Source organism: Oncorhynchus masou, chromosome 31 (assembly GCF_036934945.1).
Source record: "Oncorhynchus masou masou isolate Uvic2021 chromosome 31, UVic_Omas_1.1, whole genome shotgun sequence".
NCBI lineage: Eukaryota > Metazoa > Chordata > Actinopteri > Salmoniformes > Salmonidae > Oncorhynchus > Oncorhynchus masou.
This window is the reverse complement of record NC_088242.1, coordinates 44613705-44635257: the sequence shown is the minus strand read 5'-3', so window position 1 is coordinate 44635257 and position 21553 is coordinate 44613705. Positions and strand designations below refer to the sequence as shown.

General features: G+C 41.3%; 1 pseudogene; it reads left to right on the top strand.

Annotated features, from left to right (window-relative positions):
• The first annotated feature begins 1118 nt into the window (after nucleotides 1–1118).
• The window catches only part of LOC135523992 (thyroid hormone receptor alpha-like), a 57171-nt pseudogene continuing 36736 nt past the window's right edge, over nucleotides 1119–21553 (top strand).

Genomic DNA, 21553 nt, shown 5'->3' with positions numbered 1-21553 from the left:
TGTTACGTTAGCCTACATGCTACACTAGCAAAGTTATACATTTTATAGCTGTTGGCTATATTAGCCACGACTTACCGTTCTTTGTGCAGATTCAAATGTCGAACAAATTTGGAAATTGTTGCGCCTCCGTCTGTAGTTTTCTTCCCGCATGTTTTGCAAGTTACAATCCGTTTTTTGTTAATACAGCATCATTTTTATATCCCAAAATAATAATTTGGGGTATCATCTTTCCAAGGGCTGCATCTAAATTCACTCGCCGACATTCCTCTGCACTGCCAGGCACAACTTTTTCTCAGCTGGCACAATTTCCAAATGTAGTCCGTTAAATGAAGAGTTGATGCGCTGCACACTTTTGTTAATAGCATCATTTTTTATAGTTGGGCTTGGTGAGGGTATCTGGTGAGGGTATCAAGTGAGGTCGAGTCAAAAGTCTCAAGTCCAAGTCAAGTCACGAGTCATTGGTGTTAAAGTCAAAGTCGAGTTGCAAGTCATCATATTTTTGACTCGAGTCTGACTCGAGTCCAAGTCATGTGACTCGAGTCCACACCTCTGGTAAATAGTCATGCTAACATGACTGTAAAATAAATGTAATGATTTTTGTGTACATTTACCATAAGAGAATATCCATACACCAACTAATTCATTTTCAAGTGAAATATTTCAAAAATATATATCTATGAAAAATATTCAGCCACTCTTGGAGGAAAACAGAATACAGTGAAGACGTAGTAGGTTTCTTTTTCTTATCAAAAGCCAACACTTTCCACCTTTAAAATCAATCAATGTGCTATGAAATAGAACACAGCAAACTTGGAGATTTTCATGAAGCAATGTAGTAAATTGTATTCCTGTGGTCCATTAAAATCACAGCTTTTCAACTCACACTATTATGTCCTACCACTATTATACCACAGATTTACTAACAACAATCTGATGCTCGCAATCCCTCCATCCCTCTGTTTGGGATTAGAAAGGCATTGAATGAGAGATTAGGGAGGAAGAATAGAACCGAGGGAGGAGTGGTTAGAATGGTTGAATAAGGGAGGAACCCACCAAGTCTCCACATCGGTCAACTGTGCCTAACTAAATGTATCCTATCCTCTCATTGACAGATCTTGTCCGGTCCAGTCCATTTGTCAGTCCCAGGGCCAGCACAGGGGGGTCGCTCCGGAGGCCAGAGCCCATCCGGACCGGGACCCTGTGATGTCGCACTGACTGACCCCCCTCTCTGCGAATGACCAGCAAGGATCTGAGGGTGGGGCCCGCCTCAGTCTCGCATGATTGGCTGCTGGATGGAATTAAGGTGAATGGAACACATGCCCAAGGAGCAGGACCCTAACCTATCAGAGGGAGAAGAGAAACTGTGAGTCCCGCCCCCTACTTCCTAGTCTCAACCTTACAGGCTATGACCCTGCCGCTAACATCACACGTTAATAGGTATCACATGGTCTTATCATTTTAGAGGTCGTCTGAGGAAAGTGTAGAATTACTGTGTGTTTTACCTTTTTGTTTAGAAAGTTTGCTCTCCGGTTTCTCTCTCTTGCTGTGCTTCTCGACTATGCTAGTATTTATTTTCTCTCATCCATCTCTTCCCTCTCTCCCGGCTCCCTCTATTTCTTTTCTCCGTTTCCATCTCTCTCTGCCTTTCTCTCTCTTTCCACTTTCTTTACTGTATGCAAGTTGAAACAGCTCCAAAAAGTGATCTTGTTTTCTAAGAAACCTGTAAACTAGGCCTCCAGGCTTCCCAACCCTGAACCCTTGTGAGTGTGTAGCTGCAACTTACAAACTGTAGCGCTCAAAGACAGTCCGCCCTACATGAACATAGGCTGTTTCCCTGTTCATCATTAATTAAAACACAACATCAGTGAAATAGAAGTTCCTCTGTCTCAACCAGTCAGGCTGTGGCAGAGTGGAATGGGGATTTTTATCAAAGAGAAACCTGCTCTTGCTCAAAGAGCACAACTATCAGTCAATCTGATATGCCCCGGAGCGATTGGAGGCACAGCTCCACCTGGCTAGGTTAGAATTATATCACATTCTGGTAGTGTAGCCTATAGTTTCATATGGTTGATAGTGATGATGTTTGTGTTCTGTTACTGTTGTGTTTATGTACACACAATACCCTATAATGACAAAGCAAAAACGTGTTTTTGCAAGTTTTTGCAAATGTATTACAAATAAAAAACTGAAATATTACATTTACATAAGTATTCAGATCCTTTACTCAGTACTTTGTTGAAGCACCTTTGGCAGCGATAACAGCCTCAAGTCTTCTTGGGTATGACGCTACAAGCTTCGCATACCTGTGTTTGTGGAGTTTCTCCCATTCTTTTCTGCAGATCATCTCAAGCTCTGTCAGTTTGGTTGGGGAGTGTCTCTGCACATATATTTTCAGGTCTCTCCAGAGATGTTCGATCGGATTCAAGTCCGGGCTCTGGCTGGGCCACTCAAGGACATTCCGAGACTTGTCCCGAAGTCACTCCTGCGTTGTCTTAGCTGTGTGCTTAGGGTCGTTGTCTTGTTGGAAGGTGAACCTTTGCCCCAGTCTGAGGTACTGAGCACTCCCTTTAAGAATAATGGAGGCCACCGTGTTCTTGGGGACCTTCAATGCTGGTACCCTTCCCCAACTATGTGCCTTGACACAATCCTGTCTCAGAGCTCTACGGACAATTCCTTCGACCTCATGGCTTGGTTTTTGCTCTGACATGCACTGTCAACTATGGGACCTTAGATAGACAGGTGTGTGCCTTTCTAAATCATATTCAATCAATTGAATTTACCACAGGTGGACTCCAATCAAGTTGTAGAAACTACTCAAGCATGATCAATAGAAACAGGATGGTCTTAATTTAAGGTTAGGGGTTAGGCATTAAGGTTAGCAGTGTGGTTAAGGTTAGTTTTAAAATATGATTTTATGACTGTAGCTGTGCCAGCTAGTGACCATTCTGCAGAGCTGCCTCCAGAATAATTAATACAGCGACAGATTAGCGTTTGATGAAAAACGCTAATCTGCCCACTTCTCCATCAAAGATAATAAAACAAAAACACTATAATAAATACCACAGTAATATCCGCAGAAACACTACAGTAAATGCTACAGTATACTACAGTCCTAAAAAACACTACAGTAAATACTACAGTATACTACAAAAACTCACGTTAACTGTGTATATACTATGGTAATTTTCTTTTACCACAGTATTTATACTATAACTTTAAATACTACAGCATACTATAGTAAATACTACAGTATTCACTGTAGTGTTTTTGCAGACTTTAGTCAGTGACTAGTACAGTAAAGTCAGCAAAAACACTACAGTGAATTCCATACTATTATTACCATAGTATGCTATAATATTTTTGTTCATGTGGGTGTGCTTGCACGTGTACCTGGGTGTGTGTGCATGTATGTGTGTGTAAGTTGTTCCTTTGTGCTTGTGTCTGGTGTGTGTCATGGTTGTGACATATGGCCTCATGGAGAGGGTCTTTGGCTCCCTGGAATGCTGTGTCAAATTCCCCGGTGCTGATCCCTGTGGCAAATTACCAAGGCGCAAATGAAAGGAAAGCCAGACTAGATTACTCAACCGCGATGGACACCTGTCAGTAGATTAGCAACTGGGCTGGTGTGTATGTGTGTGTGTGTGTGTGTGCACATGTTTTTGGGATTCTGTTTGTTTGTATGTGTCTGTGTGTATAGTGGACGTTCAGGGCTAAATTAAGCCTGCTGTTGCTGTGTTAATTAAAGAAGAGGAGGAATTAAAGAGCTTGCTAATCACATTGACGTTGATTGAACGGTTTGCTACTGTAGTGGATTTCATTTAACTTCTCTAGGGTAGGGGGCAGCATTCGGAATTTTGGATGAAAAGCATGCCCAAATTAACTGGCGTGCTACTCGGGCCCAGAAGATATGATGTGCATGTAACTGATAGATTTGGATAGAAAACACTTTAACGTTTCCAAAACTGTTAAAATAGTGTCTGTGAGTATTACAGAACTGATTTAGCAGGCGAAAACCTGAGAAAAATCCATTCAGGAAGTAGTTTTTCTTTGGTTTTGAAGTTTTCTATTCAATGTCATTACAGTATCCATTGACTTAGGACTCTATTTGCAGTTCCTATGCCTTCCACTTAGATGTCAACAGTCTTTAGAAATCGTTTCAGGTTTGTATTCTTATAAATGAGGGAGTAAGACAAGTCTGAACAAGTGGACCCTACCGTGTCGCAGAGCTTTTTCATGCACATGTGCATTTCTTGTTTACCTTTTATATTGACTACGTTATTGTCTGGTTGAAATATTATAGATCATTTAGGCTAAAAAAACAACCTGAGTATTGAATATAAACACTGTTTGACATGTTTCTATGAACTTTACGGATACAATTTGGATATTTTTTGTCTGATTGTTTTGACTGCGTTTGAGCCTGTGGATTACTGAAGAAAACACACAAACAAAACGGAGGTTTTTGGATATAAAGCGACTTCATCAAACAAAAGGAACATTTATTGAGTAAATGAATGTCTTCTGAATGCCACCATATGAAGATCATCAAAGGTAAGGGATTAATTTTATCTCTATTTCTGAGTTTTGTAACGCTTCTGCTTGGCTGGTTACTGTTTGTAATAATTTGTCAACTGGGCTATGTTCTGGGCTAGGTATGTTCTGGGCTAGGTATGCTTTCGCCGAAAAGCAATTTATAAATATGACACTGTGGTTGGTTTAACAAGAAGTTAATCTTTAAACCTATGTAAAATATGTTTTGTTTTCTGAATTTTTATGAGCATTTCTGTAATTGAATTTGGCGCTCTGCAATCTCACTGGATGTTGGCCAGATGGGACGCTAGCATCCCACGTACCCTAGAGAGGTTAAGCTCTCCTTCACTGTGTTATCCTTCTATACATTTGAATTGATATTGTGGTTAAAGGGATAGTTTAATAAAATGACAGATTTAGACATTTGTTTTCCCAGCCAAGTGTGATCAAATGCACGCAAACACACGCAAACACCCTTTAGTGGGGTGCAGGGACGAAAAAAGTTGGTATAAAAGAAATAGAGCCCGCACACTCAAACAACGTGTAAAATAGTAAATAACGGCTACTTCTCCGAGAGTTTTGAATTGTCAAGGGGCATAAAAACAAGGGTGTCAACTGTCACCATATCTATTTGTTATGGCCATCTAAATGCTAGCTATTAAAATCAGATCCAATAACAACATTAGAGGATTAGAAAGCCAAGGCTGAAAAACAAAGGTGTCCATGTATGCCGATGAGTCAAGTTTTATATTAAGTCCGCAAGCTAGATCCCTGCAATGTCTCATTGAAGATCTAGATAACTTTTCTGTACTTTCTGGACTAAAACCTAATTGTGATAAGTGTACAATATTACATATTGGATCTTTAAAAAATACAACTTTTACATTACCCTGCAGTTTACCTATAACATGGGCTGATGGTCACAAAATATATAAATAAGCTCTCCACAATGAATTTCAATAGAAAACTTGTGAACTAGACAAGATCCTGCAACCATGGAGAGGTAAATACCTGTCTATTTATGGAAAAATTGCCCTGATTTAGTCCATAGTCATATCGCAGTTTACTCACTTACTTATGGCACTGCCTACTCCTGATGATTCGTTTTTTCAAATCATAGGAGCAAATAATATTTCACTTTTTCTGGGACGCTAAACCAGGCAAAATAAAACATGCCTATCTATATAATGAAAATCAATTGGGTGGGTTGAGATTATTACATATAAAAGCACTAAACATCTCTCTGAAAGCTTCACTTATTCAAAAGTTTTACTTTAACCCTAAATGGTTCTCAAGTAGATAACTAAGAAAAGCTCATCCATTGTTTAAAAATGGCCTTTTTTGTCTTTGTGCAGATTGCCATGTCTCATTTTCGATTAATTGAGTATAGCTCTTTTTCAAACAAGCATTGCAGAGCTGGCTACAATTTCAATTTCATCCCAATGAAAGATAGAACAAATATTACAACAAATATTATGGCTGAAGTCAAATGTGCTGGTTGTTAAAATACCCAGAGTCCGGGGGCGTGGTTAACAGTGTGCACCTCATCTCTCCTTTCACATCCAAACTGGATCGATATTTGGTTTCAATGCAGACGAGAGCACTGCTGAATCAAGCTTCACAAAGATATGAGCTGGTGAAGGGTACCATGAGCGTTAATGCTTAAGGCAGGTTATTCTCTTTGAGTCAGAAAGCAAAACTCCTCCTAGTGGCCTGTGAATGCATTGTCTGCAGCATTCGGTCACATGACAGCTCGAAAAGCCTCACTTGACTGTTGCACTAGAATTATTCCAATTCAAGCGAAACGGTCAAGTGTGGCCTTTTCCCACAGCCTTTTCCCGCCAAGGGCACTCTCTGGTTGAATTTCATCTTTTACATTTCAATAATTTTCATTTAGATTTTTAAGGTTAACCACATTACAATGATTTTTAGATACAAATACAATATATATATATATATATATATATATACAGTGCCTTGCGAAAGTATTCGCCCCCCTTGAACTTTGCGACCTTTTGCCACATTTCAGTCTTCAAACATAAAGATATAAAACTGTATTTTTTTGTGAAGAATCAACAACAAGTGGGACACAATCATGAAGTGGAACGACATTTATTGGATATTTCAAACTTTTTTAACAAATCAAAAACTGAAAAATTGGGCGTGCAAAATTATTCAGCCCCCTTAAGTTAATACTTTGTAGCGCCACCTTTTGCTGCGATTACAGCTGTAAGTCGCTTGGGGTATGTCTCTATCAGTTTTGCACATCGAGAGACTGACATTTTTTCCCATTCCTCCTTGCAAAACAGCTCGAGCTCAGTGAGGTTGGATAGAGAGCATTTGTGAACAGCAGTTTTCAGTTCTTTCCACAGATTATCGATTGGATTCAGGTCTGGACTTTGACTTGGCCATTCTAACACCTGGATATGTTTATTTTTGAACCATTCCATTGTAGATGTTGCTTTATGTTTTGGATCATTGTCTTGTTGGAAGACAAATCTCCGTCCCAGTCTCAGGTCTTTTGCAGACTCCATCAGGTTTTCTAACAGAATGGTCCTGTATTTGGCTCCATCCATCTTCCCATCAATTTTAACCATCTTCCCTGTCCCTGCTGAAGAAAAGCAGGCCCAAACCATGATGCTGCCACCACCATGTTTGACAGTGGGTATGGTGTTTTCAGGGTGATGAGCTGTTTTGCTTTTACGCCAAACATAACGTTTTGGATTGTTGCCAAAAAGTTCAATTTTGGTTTCATCTGACCAGAGCACCTTCTTCCACATGGTTGGTGTGTCTCCCAGGTGGCTTGCGGCAAACTTTAAACAACACTTTTTATGGATATCTTTAAGAAATGGCTTTCTTCTTGCCACTCTTCCATAAAGGCCAGATTTGTGCAATATACGACTGATTGTTGTCCTATGGACAGAGTCTCCCACCTCAGCTGTAGATCTCTGCAGTTCATCCAGAGTGATCATGGGCCTCTTGGCTGCATCTCTGATCAGTCTTCTCCTTGTATGAGCTGAAAGTTTAGAGGGACGGCCAGGTCTTGGCAGATTTGCATTGGTCTGATACTCCTTCCATTTCAATATTATCGCTTGCACAGTGCTCCTTGGGATGTTTAAAGCTTGGGAAATCTTTTTGTATCCAAATCCGGCTTTAAACTTCTTCACAACAGTATCTTGGACCTGCCTGGTGTGTTCCTTGTTCTTCATGATGCTCTCTGCGCTTTTAACGGACCTCTGAGACTATCACAGTGCAGGTGCATTTATACGGAGACTTGATTACACACAGGTGGATTGTATTTATCATCATTAGTCATTTAGGTCAACATTGGATCATTCAGAGATCCTCACTGAACTTCTGGTGAGAGTTTGCTGCACTGAAAGTAAAGGGGCTGAATAATTTTGCACGCCCAATTTTTCAGTTTTTGATTTGTTAAAAAAGTTGGAAATATCCAATAAACGTCGTTCCACTTCATGATTGTGTCCCACTTGTTGTTGATTCTTCACAAAAAATACAGTTTTATATCTTTATGTTTGAAGCCTGAAATGTGGCAAAAGGTCGCAAAGTTCAAGGGGGCCGAATACTTTCGCAAGGCACTGTATATATAGACTGTATATAGAGTTGAAGTCGGAAGTTTACATACACCTTAACCAAAGACAGTTTTTCACAATTCCTGACATTTAAATCCCTGTCTTAGGTCAGTTAGGATCACCACTTTTTTTAAGAATGTGAAATGTCAGAATAATAGAGAGAATTATTTATTTCAGTTTTTATTTCTTTCATCACATTCCCAGTGGGTCAGAAGTTTACATACACTCAATAGTATTTGGTAGCATTGCCTTTAAATTGTTTAACTTGTGTCAAACATTTCAGGTAGCCTTCCACGAGCTTCCTGTAACGGCTCTCATTGGTGGTAGGAAGAGTAGACCAAAGCCCAGTGTGGAAAGTATTCATGATTCTTTTATTCAAAAAACACTCAAACAAAAGCTAAAACGAATGCGCACAGTTCTGTCAGGCTAAGACACTAAACAGAAAACAAGATCCCACAACCTAATGGTGGGAAAAAGGGCTGCCTAAGTATGATCCCCAATCAGAGACAATGATAGACAGCTGCTCTGATTGGGAACCACACTCGGCCGAAAACATAGAATTTCCCACCCGAGTCACACCCTGACCTAACCAAACATAGAGAATAATAAGGATCTCTATGGTCAGGGCGTGACAGTCCCCCCCCCAAAGGTGCGGACTCCGGACGCAAACCTGAACCTATAGGGGAGGGTCCGGGTGGGCATCTACTCTCGGTGGGGGCTCCGGTGTGGGACGCAGACCCCGCTCCGCTTGAGGCTCCCCCCACTTTGGTGTCGCCTCTGGTGCAGGGATTGTCGTAGACCTCCTTGCTCGCACACACTTTTTCAGTTCTGCCCCCTTTGTGATGGCCACCCCAATACCTTGACTTTGTTGTCCTTAAGCTATTTTGCTACAACTTTGGAAGTATGCTTGGGGTCATTTGGAAGACCCATTTGCGACCAAGCTTTAACTTCCTGAGACATCTTGAGATGTTGCATCAATATATCCACATGATATTCCTCCTCATGATGCCATCTATTTTGTGAAGTGCATCAGTCCCTCCTGCAGCAAAGCACCCCCACAACATGATGCTGCCACCCCTGTGCTTCACAGTTGGAATGGTGTTCTTCGGTTTGCAAGCATCCCCCTTTTTCCTCCAAACATAACGATGGTAATTATGACCCAACAGTTCTATTTTTGTTTCATCAGACCAGAGGACATTTCTCCAAAAAGTATGATCTTTGTCCCCATGTGCAGTTGCAAATCGTAGTCTGGCTTTTTTATGGCGGTTTTGGAGCAGTGGCTTCTTCCTTGCTGAACGGCCTTTCCGGTTATGCTGATACAGGACTCGTTTTACTGTGGATATAGATACTTTTGTGCCTGTTTCCTACAGCATCTTCACAATGTCCTTTGCTGTTGTTCTGGGATTGATTTGCACTTTTCGCACCAAAGTATGTTCATCTCTAGTAGCGTGGTTGCGTGATCCCATGGTGTTTATACCTGCGTACTATTGTTTGTACAGATGAACGTGGTACTTTCAGGCGTTTGGAAATTGCTCCCAAGGATAAACCAGACTTGTGGAGGTCTCAAATTATTTTCTGAGGTCTTGGCTGATTTCTTTTGATTTTCCCAGATGTCAAGCAAAGAGGCACTGAGTTTGAAGGTAGGCCTTGAAATACATCCACAGGTACACCGCCAATTGACTCAAATGATGTCAATTAGCCTATCAGAAGCTTCTAAAGCCATGACATAATTTTCTGGAATTTTCCAAGCTGTTTAAAGGCACAGTCAACTTAGTGTATGTAAACTTCTGACCCACTGGAATAGTGATGCGGTGAATTATAAGTGAAATAATCTGTCTGTAAACAATTGTTGGAAAAATTACTTGTGTCATGCACAAAGTAGTTGTCCTAACCGACTTGCCAAAACTATAGTTTGTTAAGAAATGTGTGGAGTGGTTGAAAAATGAGTCTCCAACCTAAGTGTATGTAAACTTCCGACTTCAACTTTACCTGTATTTATGGGAAAGATGTTTGAAAAGGATATTTTGGTCTTAAATGATATTGTAAATTGTAATGATAGAGTTATGTCTTTCATGAAGTTATCAGAATTGTACAGGAAGGTCTGCTCAATCCGGAGGAATACAAATCGCATAAATAGGAAAGTATACCAGTTTCATTTGAAGACCAAGATGTTGACAACTATGCCATAGAGATTGCAAAATAGTTTGGAAGAGATTTTTTATGTACCAATTTCATGGTACAGGCTGTATGAGATATATGAGAAATATGAAATAACACAAGATTCAAGACTTCGTGCTGTTCAGCTAAAATTATTATATAGAATTCTTGCCACCAACAAACTGTTGAATATTTGGAGCATAAAATCATCTAAACTCTGCATATTTTGTTGTGAGGATACAGAATCAATAGACCATTTATTTTGTTATTGCCCTCGAGTAGCCTGTTTCTCGACTCAGGTTCAGGAATGGCTGAAAATGCATAACGTTGATCTGAAATTGACCCTAGAAATAGTACTGTTAGGAGATCTGGAGAGACCAGGTCAGTCAATTACTAATATACTAATACTCTTAGTGAAAGTATTTATCTTCAACTCGCAATCTGTGGATTCTATTCGATAGATTGAAATTGTACGTTAAGCATCACAGCACAGTTGAAAGATACATGTTGTGTAGAATTTCCGAAGAGGGTGGCCAGCAGAGATAGGTGGGATGGGTTGAGGGAAGCTGAGGGTTGGGATGTGGAATTGGAGACAAGTGGGAGTGGAGTTGCTGGGCGGGAGATGGAATGATGGTCGAAGATAAAAGTCAAAAGTAAAGTCAAAATAAAACATAATAAAAATTAAGTTTGAATGACACCGAGGGGCAGTGTTTTTACAGCTAATGCCGGTTTGGCTGAGGCTGATGCCGTGCAGGTGTTTGTACACATGCATATGGGGTGGCAGGGTAGCCTAGTGGTTAGAACGTTGGACTAGTAACCGGAAGGTTGCAAGTTCAAACCCCCGAGCTGACAAGGTACAAATCTGTCGTTCTGCCCCTGAACAGGCAGTTAACCCACTGTTCCTAGGCCGTCATTGAAAATAAGAATGTGTTCTTAACAGACTTGCCTAGTTAAATAAAGGTCAAATAAAAAACACACTCTCATTCAAATACACGCATACACACACATATTTAATTGTGCCAAACATGCACACAAACATATACAATTGTTTTTTGTTATTGCATTTAAGTTTGCTTTTTTCTTTTGTCTTTTTCTTTTTTCTCTGTAGTTCATTTTCTTCGTTGTTGGTGCATTGGGGGGTTATTGTGGGAGGGGTCTCGGAAGTTTGAGGGACAGCTATTAGGGAACTGTTGGGGGATCTTGGAGGGTTTGGGTCCCCGTTTTTTTGGGCCTGGTGGGAGATCTGCCGACGTGCCCTTGAGCAGGGCGTTGACCCTGGATGCTTCTGTGTGTTGCTCTGAATGGGAGTCTGCTGGATGACTGGTGTGGTGTTGTTGTTGAGCGGCTTCACTGCAAGTATATTGTATGTTTTGGCTATTCAATCAAATATTTTTACGAAATTCTAATGGTGATTTTTTTTGTTTAACTACGTTTGGATCCTGCAAGGATCTTCGTCAGGTTAGGGTCTAAATTATTGTTTGTTTATTAATAAAAAGGTACGTGGTAGAGCTTATGAGTGTGCAACATTTGTTTCCTTACCTTGAAAGCAGTCTATGAACAAGGAGTGACTGCAATCTACACTTTGGTTTTTGTTAAACTAGCCACTGTGGACCGCAGTCACTCCTGCTTTTCAAGTTAGGCAACACAAATTTAAATATAGCATTTTGCTGATCTATCCCTTTAAATGCACTGCTAAGTTGAGAGTAGCTCTTGTACTATTGCCCTTAATAATAACAATGGCATATAGTAATATTAGGTGTTGTGGTTTTGTGGGTGCTGATGGTAGCAAATGGCTTAGCATTAGCTTTTTTTGTTTCCTTATTGGTTTTCAACCTTGCCAGAAAAGGCAATGTCCTATGTAATGTTATGCAATTATAAGCTCCTTAACACTGTTGTCAATGATGTTGCAAATTAAGTCAATGTACTGTTTTAGTTGCTGATAAGATGGCGGAAATTGACGAGGTGTAGAGAACACATTGACATACGGAGAGGGGCTGGGTTATCATTCTACAGCTGGAATCAAACGCACACACACACACGCACACACACATCCACTCCATTCAGATAAGACAACAGCATTTGTATTTCGACCCATTTTTGCAGTCTGAAAACGACCGACTTCAGTTGAGAGATCTATTCAAACAAGCCTTTTTATGAATAGATGACAGCCATCTAGCACATTGCATTTGACCTTCTTGAACTTCTCCAGCCTCTGTGGCTCTGTTTAATTCAATTGCCATACCAAACAATGCAATTGAAGTCACTGGAGACATAAACAAGATTTTGGCCCAATTGGCTTTTCCTTGCCCTGCTGACGTCAGGATTTCCCACCATGGCTTCGCTATACGAGCTTTGTCCTCTCAATATTGCTTTTATGACTTCCTTGTGTCATATGGAAATGAATAGCAGTAGATGTGATGCTCAGGTTGATAACGAACAATATGAAAAGCAACAATGCCTGTAGTACCCTATTGTTATCTTGTTACGCATTCATTGGACATGTAAGACAAACAATGTTACGATTTCCTTTTGGCATGGGCCTCAATCATAACCAGAATCGTAATTGCTTGCTGTTTCCCTCTCTCTTTGTTTCTTTTTCTCTCTCTCAAGTCAGTAATGACAAGGATTAACCTCTTCAAACCAATCCACACACATCACCACAAGAGGCCAGTCTTAGACAGACAGACAGACAGACAGACAGACAGACAGACAGACAGACAGACAGACAGACAGACAGACAGACAGACAGACAGACAGACAGACAGACAGACAGACAGACAGACGTGCATGTGTGTATGACCTGCTCTCAATACTTATTTTCACCATCATTTGCAAATAAATTCATTAGAAATCCTACAATGAGATTTTCTGGATTTTTTTTTCTCATTTTGTCTGTCATAGTTGAAGTGTACCTATGATGAAAATTACAGGCCTCTCTCATCTTTTAAAGTGGGAGAACTTGCACAATTGGTGGCTGACTAAATATTGTTTTGCCCCACTGTATATTAAAGTCAGCCTTCCGAGAAAGTACCACAACTTGTTTCCTTTAGTATTAGTATTTCAGTTCCCGAAAACTTGAGTCACACGAAATCACATCTGTGCCAGTTTAAAGGCGTCAGTCAATCTACTTGTAAGTTTGATTATATTTCTTTGTTGTTTCTTCACTCGAGTATTGCCAATCTCTGTTTTTGCCTCAAAATGGTTTTGATGCGCAAAACTGGGTTGTTGGCAATTAGCTACGTTTCGAAATAGCCCTCATTTCAAGATATTGAGCTTTTGGCTCCGTCGCTGAGGTACAAGAATAGAACCATCGAGCCTGAGGTCAGAGCTGACAGCTACCTATTTGTTGCCATATCAGCCTACCTTCAATCATCCCCAAACCTGCTGTCAACCCCTCAGGTGGAGAGGCTGGCCCACAGCCAATCATGAGCATGGGTGGGTCTAACAGGAGAGTGAGAGCCACAGACACGAGAGAGAGTGAGAAAATGACCGTGAAAACCACAGCGTTGAGATTGTAGGAGGGATTCAGAGGAACAGATCAGCCAGAGAGAGTCTGCAGGGATTCATACAGAGAGAGAGACTGAGAGAGTGAAAAAGAGAGGCAGAGTGGGTGTTTGTGCTAGCAAGCCAAGGTCTTTTCGGAGCTAAACATAGCAAGGTTGGCAGCAGTGTCAGTGTACAGTAGATGTGACTCGTATTTGCCAGCGCTGTTTGAGGCCAGCAACTCTTCTCGCCATGCATATTCTACACTCGCACTGCGTCATAAGGTCAGACATTGTCTTCTTTTTTGGACTGTAAACTTGTTTAGCAGATGAATTGTCTCGTGTTGGTGTTGTTGGGGGTCTGCTGTGTTGTAGTTTTGGGCAGAGGAATGATGGTACATAGGAAATAGGTCATGTTGCTTGCTTTACTTCTTGAGTAAAGAAAGCAAGACTTTAAGGGTTCTTTAAAGGTTCCAACAAGGCACTTGGCCCCCTAATGGTACAAATGTGTAGCCTCGCCATTTAAATGTGAAATAATTTGTTTGTTTTGTAAAAGATTTGTGCACAGTATTTTTTCCACCTTCTTTTTCACTCACTCTTGCCTCAGCAGAAGACTTGAGCTGTGAAACTCTGAAGGGCATTTGTTTGATAGAGCACAACAGAAAGTGTTAAGAGGGGACTGGATGCTAGGCTAGCTACTTCTGAGGGGTCTGCTAAAGTGATAAGCTCCTCAGTCTCTGTCTGCTTGACTGTGATGATGGAGGTTGTGTATTTCTGAATGGATTACCTGAGGTGTGATGTTGTTGATGGAGGCTTGGAAGGTGGCAGTGGCATCCCTAGAGTAAGTCTATTGACTTTTTTTTATTCTTTTTTTTTTACCTTTATTTATCTAGGCAAATTAGTTAAGAACAAATTCTTATTTTCAATTATGGTCTAGGGACAGTGGGTTAACTGCCTTGTCAGCTCAGGGATTTGATCTTGCAACCTTTTGGTTATTAGTCCAACTCTCTAACCACGAGGCTACCTGCCGCCCCGTTGGGTGACCCGTCCCCTTCCCTAGGGAGTGGGATGAGTTTTATTTGTGGGGTTGGTGGGCGATGGGGGTCGTGAGTAGGTGTGTGTGTGTGTGCGTAGCAGATGTGAAGACCCTGGTTGGGAAAACAGGGGTGGAACTTTTTCTGTCTCTGTGTGTATGTATCAGGATACTAAGTGGTGTTGTTCTCTCTCTGTGTGTGTGTGTGTGTGTGTGTGTGTGTGTGTGTGTGTGTGTGTGTGTGTGTGTGTGTGTGTGTGTGTGTGTGTGTGTGTGAGTGTGAGTGTGAGTGTGAGTGTGAGTGTGAGTGTGAGTGTGAGTGTGTGTGTGTGTGTGTGTGTGTGTGTGTGTGTGTGTGTGTGTAAGTGTGTGAGTGTGTGAGTGAGTGCTGTGCATGCTTGTGTAGTCGTGCAACACAGGCAGCATCAGAAGGCTACAGGGTGGGAGGCTGTACTGTCAGTGGGTTGACAATTTGATGGCTATCACCCCGGGCATCGGCATATCTGATGGCGTTTGATGAGGAAGCCAGAGCTGGGAGTGACATTTACCGTTGGCTATCACCCAATGACAACGCTATACTTGCTGCATTGTTGTTACAGCTGGACATGTTCTATCGGTTCATCCCATAGTGGCACTCGATGGTTGATATATACATACTAGATGACTGATAGGGGGCGCCTTGTTGAAGCCACCATCTTGGTACACTCCCACCATTGTAAAAAGTATTTTGTATGCTATAGAAATGCCTTTATTAATGTCTACAAACATTTCTGATAGGCTTATTCTATTACAGACACGTTCGTACATACTTTGAAATTGTATTATGTCAGCTAGACATACAAATAAAAACAATGCAGAGTTTTTTTTAAAGTAAGAAGAATTTGCAAAATAAACTAAAGGAAAAATAGTAACACAAAACAACAATGACGAGGCTATATACAAGGGGTCAATGTGCAGGGGTACTGGTTACATGTAGGTAGGGATAAAGAGACTATGTATGCATAGATAATAAAGAGAGTAGCAGCAGCGTATGTGAAGAGTGTGAAGGAATGTCAATATGCATGTGTGTGTGTGTGTGTGTGTGTGTGTGTGTGTGTGTGTGTGTGTGTGTGTGTGTGTGTGTGTATGTGTGTGTGTGTGTGGGGGTGTGTGTGTGTGTGTGTGTGTGTGTGTGTGTGTGTGTGTGTGTGTTTTGGAGTGTCAGTGTAGTATGTGTGAGTGTGGGGTTAGAGTCCTGTGAGTGTACATTGACACTGCGCAAGAGAGTCAGTGCAAAACATTTTAATAGATAAGAATAAAATAAAGGGGGGGGGTCAATGTAAATAGTTTGGTGGGTGGCCATTTGATTAACAGTTCAACAGTTTAATTGCTTGGGGGTAGAAGCGGTTAAGGAGCCTTTTGGTCCCAGACTTGGCGCTCCGGTACCACTTGCCGTGTGGTAGCAGAAAGAACAGTCTATGACTTGGGTGGATGGAGTCTGACCATTTTTAGGGCGTTTCTCTGACAACGCCTGGTATTGAGGTCCTGGATGGCAGGAAGCTCGGCCCCAGTGATGTACTGGACCGTACCCACTACCCTCTGTAGCATCTTGTGGTTGGATGCCGAGCAGTTGCCATACCAAGCGGTGATGCAACCAGACAGGTACAGCTGTAGAACTTTTTGAGGATCTGAGGTCCCATGCCAAATCTTTTCAGCCTCCTGAGGGGAAATATTCATTGTCGAGACCTCTTTACGATTGTCTTGGTGTGTTTCGACCATGATAGTTCGTTGGTGATGTGGACTCCAAGGAACTTGAAGCTCTCGACCTGCTCCACTACAGCCCTGATGATGTGAATGGTTGCGTACTCGACCCTCCTTTTCCTGTAGTCCACGATTAGCTCCTTTGTCTTAACCACGTTGAGGGAGAGGTTGTTGTCCTGGCCCCACACTGCCAAGTCTCTGACTTCCTCCCTATAGGCGGTCTCATCGTTGTCGGTGATCAGGCCTACCACCATTGTGCGTGGCTACGCAGTCGTGGGTGAACGGGGAGTACAGGGGGGGAATAAGTATGCACCCGTCAGGGGCCCCCGTGGTGAGGGTCAGCGTGGCAAATGTGTAGCTCTGTCAGGTTGGATGGGGAGCGTCACTGCACAGCTATTTTCAGGTCTCTCCAGAGATGTTTGATCGGGTTCAAGTCCAGCCTCTGGCTGGGCCACTCAAGGACATTCAGAGACTTGTCCCGAAGCCACTGCTGCGTTGTCTTGGCTGTGTGCTTAGGGTCATTGTCTTGTTGGAAGGTGAACCTTTTCCCAAGTGTGAGGTCCTGAGCACTCTGGAGCAGGTTTTCATCAAGGATCTCTCTGTACTTTGCTCTGTTCATCTTTCCTTCAATCCTGACTAGTCTCCCAGTCCCTGCCACTAAAAAACATCCCCACAGCATGAGACTCCCACCACCATGCATGACTGTAGGGATGGTATTGGCCAGGTGATGAGCAGTGCCTGGTTTTCTCCAGACGTGATGCTTGGCATTCAGGCCAAATAGTTCAATCTTGGTATCATCAGACCAGAGAATCTTGTTTCTCATGGTCTGAGAGTCCTTTAGGTGCCTTTTGTCAAACTCCAAGCGGGCTGTCATGTGCCTTTTACTGAGGAGTGGCTTCCGTCTGGCTACTCTACCATAAAGGCCTGATTGGTGGAGTGCTGCAGAGGTGGTTGTCCGTCTAGAAGGTTCTCCCATCTCAACAGAGGAACTCTAGAGCTGTGTCAGAGTGACCACCGGGTTCTTAGTCACCTCCCTGACCAAGGTCCTTCTCCCCCGACTGCTCAGTTTGGCTGGGTGGCCAGCTCTAGGAAGAGTCTGGATGGTTCTTCCATTTAGGAATGATGGAGGCCACCATTTTCTTGGGGACATTCAATGCTGCAGAAATGTTTTGGTACCCTTCCCCAGATCTGTGTCACGACACAAATCCTGTCTCGGAGTTCTACGGACAATTCCTTCAACCTCATGGCTTGGTTTTTGCTCTGACACTGTCAACTGTGGGACCTTATATAGAGACGTGTGTGTCTTTCCAAATTATGTCCAATCAATTGAAGTTACCACAGGTGGACTCCATTCAAGTTGTCGAAACATCTCAAAGATGATCAATGGAACATATATTTTTAAAATATTTGCACAAAAAAATTGTACGTTTTTTTCTTTGTCATTAATGGGGTATTGTGTGTAGATTGATGATAAACAAAAGCATATTTAATTGATTTTAGAACGAGGCTGCAATGTACCAATGTACAAAATGTTGAAGAAGTGAAGGGGTCTGAAAACTTTTTACCGGTCTCTCATCCTGTCATATCTAGCATGAAAGCAGTCATACATATATATTGCAGCCCTATAAACGTGTCTACTTGTTATTGTGGCCCTTTTTGGTTGAGTGTCAAATGACCTCACACTGTTGTAAAATAAGTCACTTTATTCCTGTTTGGGTTTGCAGAGTCGCAAATCACATGCGCTTCATTACAAGTACTGAATTTAATTTCACTTTTTTGATTGCCCCAATTAGCCATTTCTCTATTAAACATTTAAGGGTGTTTTTACATTTCGCCCTCTTCAAAAGAACCATCTCAGTCCTCTTTAACACTAGATCCGCCAAGACGGTCAATCTGACTTAATTTCAATAAAAACCTTGAACCCACCTGTCCCTGACTTCTCCTAAATATGTGTATTTTACACTCTAGCAGTACTTTCGGGCAAATTTCATAAAAGACAAAAACGTTCTGAGCATGCCATCCTTAAACGCCATGACTGCATATTTAGTAGAGTAGCCGGGCCTCGAAGAGCACCAATAGCCACCAGTCCAATAAATCCATTCAACTCGAAAAGCCTGGGCTAATTGGACCCCCCTCGTGACAATGTAATTTGTTTGCGTTTATGAAGGTCTTGGATAACACTAGAATACAAAATGTAAATACGTAAAAGAACATAACATGGTTTGTTACTGTAGACGATACAGTATGACTCATGACGAAGTCTCTCCTGCTCATGGGTGTTGTTCATCCGCTGCTTGAGCAACACGTGTGCGTCGATAGCAGCCAAATCAAGCATGTTGTAAAACATAGCAACAGGCCAGCGTCGAGTTTCTCCATCCTCCTGTCATCTCATACAGCCATGCCATCTGATCTGAAACATTACCCGACTCTCGCTCACCTGCTGCCCGATACGGATCCTTTCCCAGATATGGAGAGCCGTTCACCACGAATCAGAATAATAATCATCAGAGATCTCAAGATCAATTTATTCCCCGCCATCTGAGTCCGTTTTCATTCAGATCTTGTAAGCAAGGCTAACGCTGCATGTGCGTCCTTTTCGTTCTGGGCTTGCCATTGTAAATTCCCCCCCTCCCCCTCTCCCATCATAATATACTTCATTTATTTAATCTTGTTGTTATATGTGTGACAATTTGTTTCGGTATAGTTTTGGTTCAGTTTCGAGGCAATTATCGGGGGGATTCTCAACTGGGCATGGCACATTCAGCTATCGGAGAAGGAGCGGGAAAGGCCGGGGAAACCATTCAAATGTTATATAGACTTATTTAAGAAAAGTCTAGGACGAGGGGGACATGACTTTAAAAAATGGCAGAGTAATTAGACATTTAAATTTGTTTTCATTCATTGCGATGCGTTCTGCCTTTCTAGTACTAATATACACAATCACAAATAAATCCATTAATATTTAATGTAGGAAGGTTATAAAAAAACATGAAACAAGGCAATTTATTTAAAAAGAACAGAGTAGCATGTTTTGAGTTTTAAAAATGTCTGGCCTGCACGGACCTCTATATGATGATATGGAAGTAGCGCTATTTGTTAAGCGCCTTGCTTCTTTGTCAATGCAGGACATCAAGTCTCTTCGTTTTCTATTAGACAATTGATACTATTGTCACCCATCATTGACTATTGTACATGTAATCTTGTCTTTAGGCCACATCTATTACTATTATTCGTATTCGTATTAGTATGTGGGTGAAATTAGTTTCGATATAGTTAAGGTATAGTCTGAACGGGCCAGCTGGGCGGGAGACTTGTCTTACAGTCGAAAATACACTATCATCTTATTTTAGTATTTACAGCATCTTATTTTAGTATTTACAGTCTATGCGTTTCTGGATCAATCAAGTCATTTCGTGAACCTGAGGTTAACATAACCTTTTAACATAATAAATGCATTCGGTTATCAATGTATTATGGACTATTCATACAATTTAACTATAAAAAATGGTCAGATTAACCGTCGTGGCCATTCTAGTAGTTATTGAATTAAGGCGCTCTCAGTTTTAAAGTGAACTTTGGCGTTAAAAAAGGTAAATAACTGAGCTCTCTTTCTATTCACACTGTCCTTGCCTTTCAATGAGGACTCAAATATTTTGCCAGTTCACTACACCCATTTTGTGGCCCGAGGCCTCTTTGCATTCATATCGCTATGTTTAGAAAGGAACCACGATCTTTTTCCTACTCTCACTCAATACACTCTGGATTTTTACAAAGCGCAGGACAAACCATTTAACCAGAACGTGTTATCGGACACCTAGATATGCCTACTTGCATTTTGGTAGCTAATAGATTGCATTTCGTTAAAATATGAGATGATAATTGTAATCGAATGATACCAATAATATATACGTGTTAATAGTAACAAAATAAACAACAGCAGAATAACTGCCAATTAAATAGTGCTGTAATTGAAAATTGTACACCCAATGTAGGCTACTGCTCCTTTAAAAGCTATCATTTATTTTATACCCTATGTTGTGATTCTCACCAAATATGTTGTCTCCTCACACTATTCAAACCCCACTTTCGAATAAACCGTTTATGAAGCTCTCATATGTATCACATATTGCAAACAAATAACCTGACTAAAAACTCCACACAAATTTTGGGATTTCTGTGCATCCTCACATTGGCAGCGGTGTAAAGTACTTAATACTTTAAAGTACCGCTTCAGTAGTTGCTCTGGGTATCTGTACTTTAGCATTTCTATTTTTGAAAACTTTTGCTTTTATTCCACTACATTCCTAAAGAAAATTCTGTAATTTTTTTTACATTTTCCCCGACACCCAAAAGTACTCGTTACACCTTGAATACTTAGCAAGACAGGAAAACGGTCACAATTTCATTTTAATGACGGGCATTTGAATGCAGACATAGAGGTCCTGATTGCCATTGTCGTGCCATTCATCCGCTGCAATCAACTCATGTTTCAACATGATAATGCACGGCCCGATGTCGCTAAATCTGTACATAATTCTGGAAGATGAAAATGTCCCAGTTCTTCCATGGCCTGCATACTCACCAGACATGTCACCCATTGAGCATGTTTTGGAGGCTCTGGTCGACGTGTACGACAGTTTTCCAGTTCCCGCCAATTATCCAGCAATTTCGCAAGGCCATTGAAGAGGAGTGGGACAACGATCCTCAGGCCACAATCAACAGCCTGATCAACTCTATGTGAAGGAGATGTGTCGCCTTGCATGAGTCAAATGGTCCCCCCCCCCCCCCTTGACACGGACTTGTTTTCTAATCTATGCCCGTACTTTTTTTCTGTGACCAACATATGCATATCATTATTCCCAACCATGTGAAATCCATAGATTATGGCCTAATGAATTTATTTCACTTGACTGATGTCCTTGTATGAACTGTAACTCTGTTAAATCGTATAAATTGTTGCTTGTTGCATTTATATTTTTGTGTAGTGTATATTTTAAACCAAATACTTTTAGACTTTTACT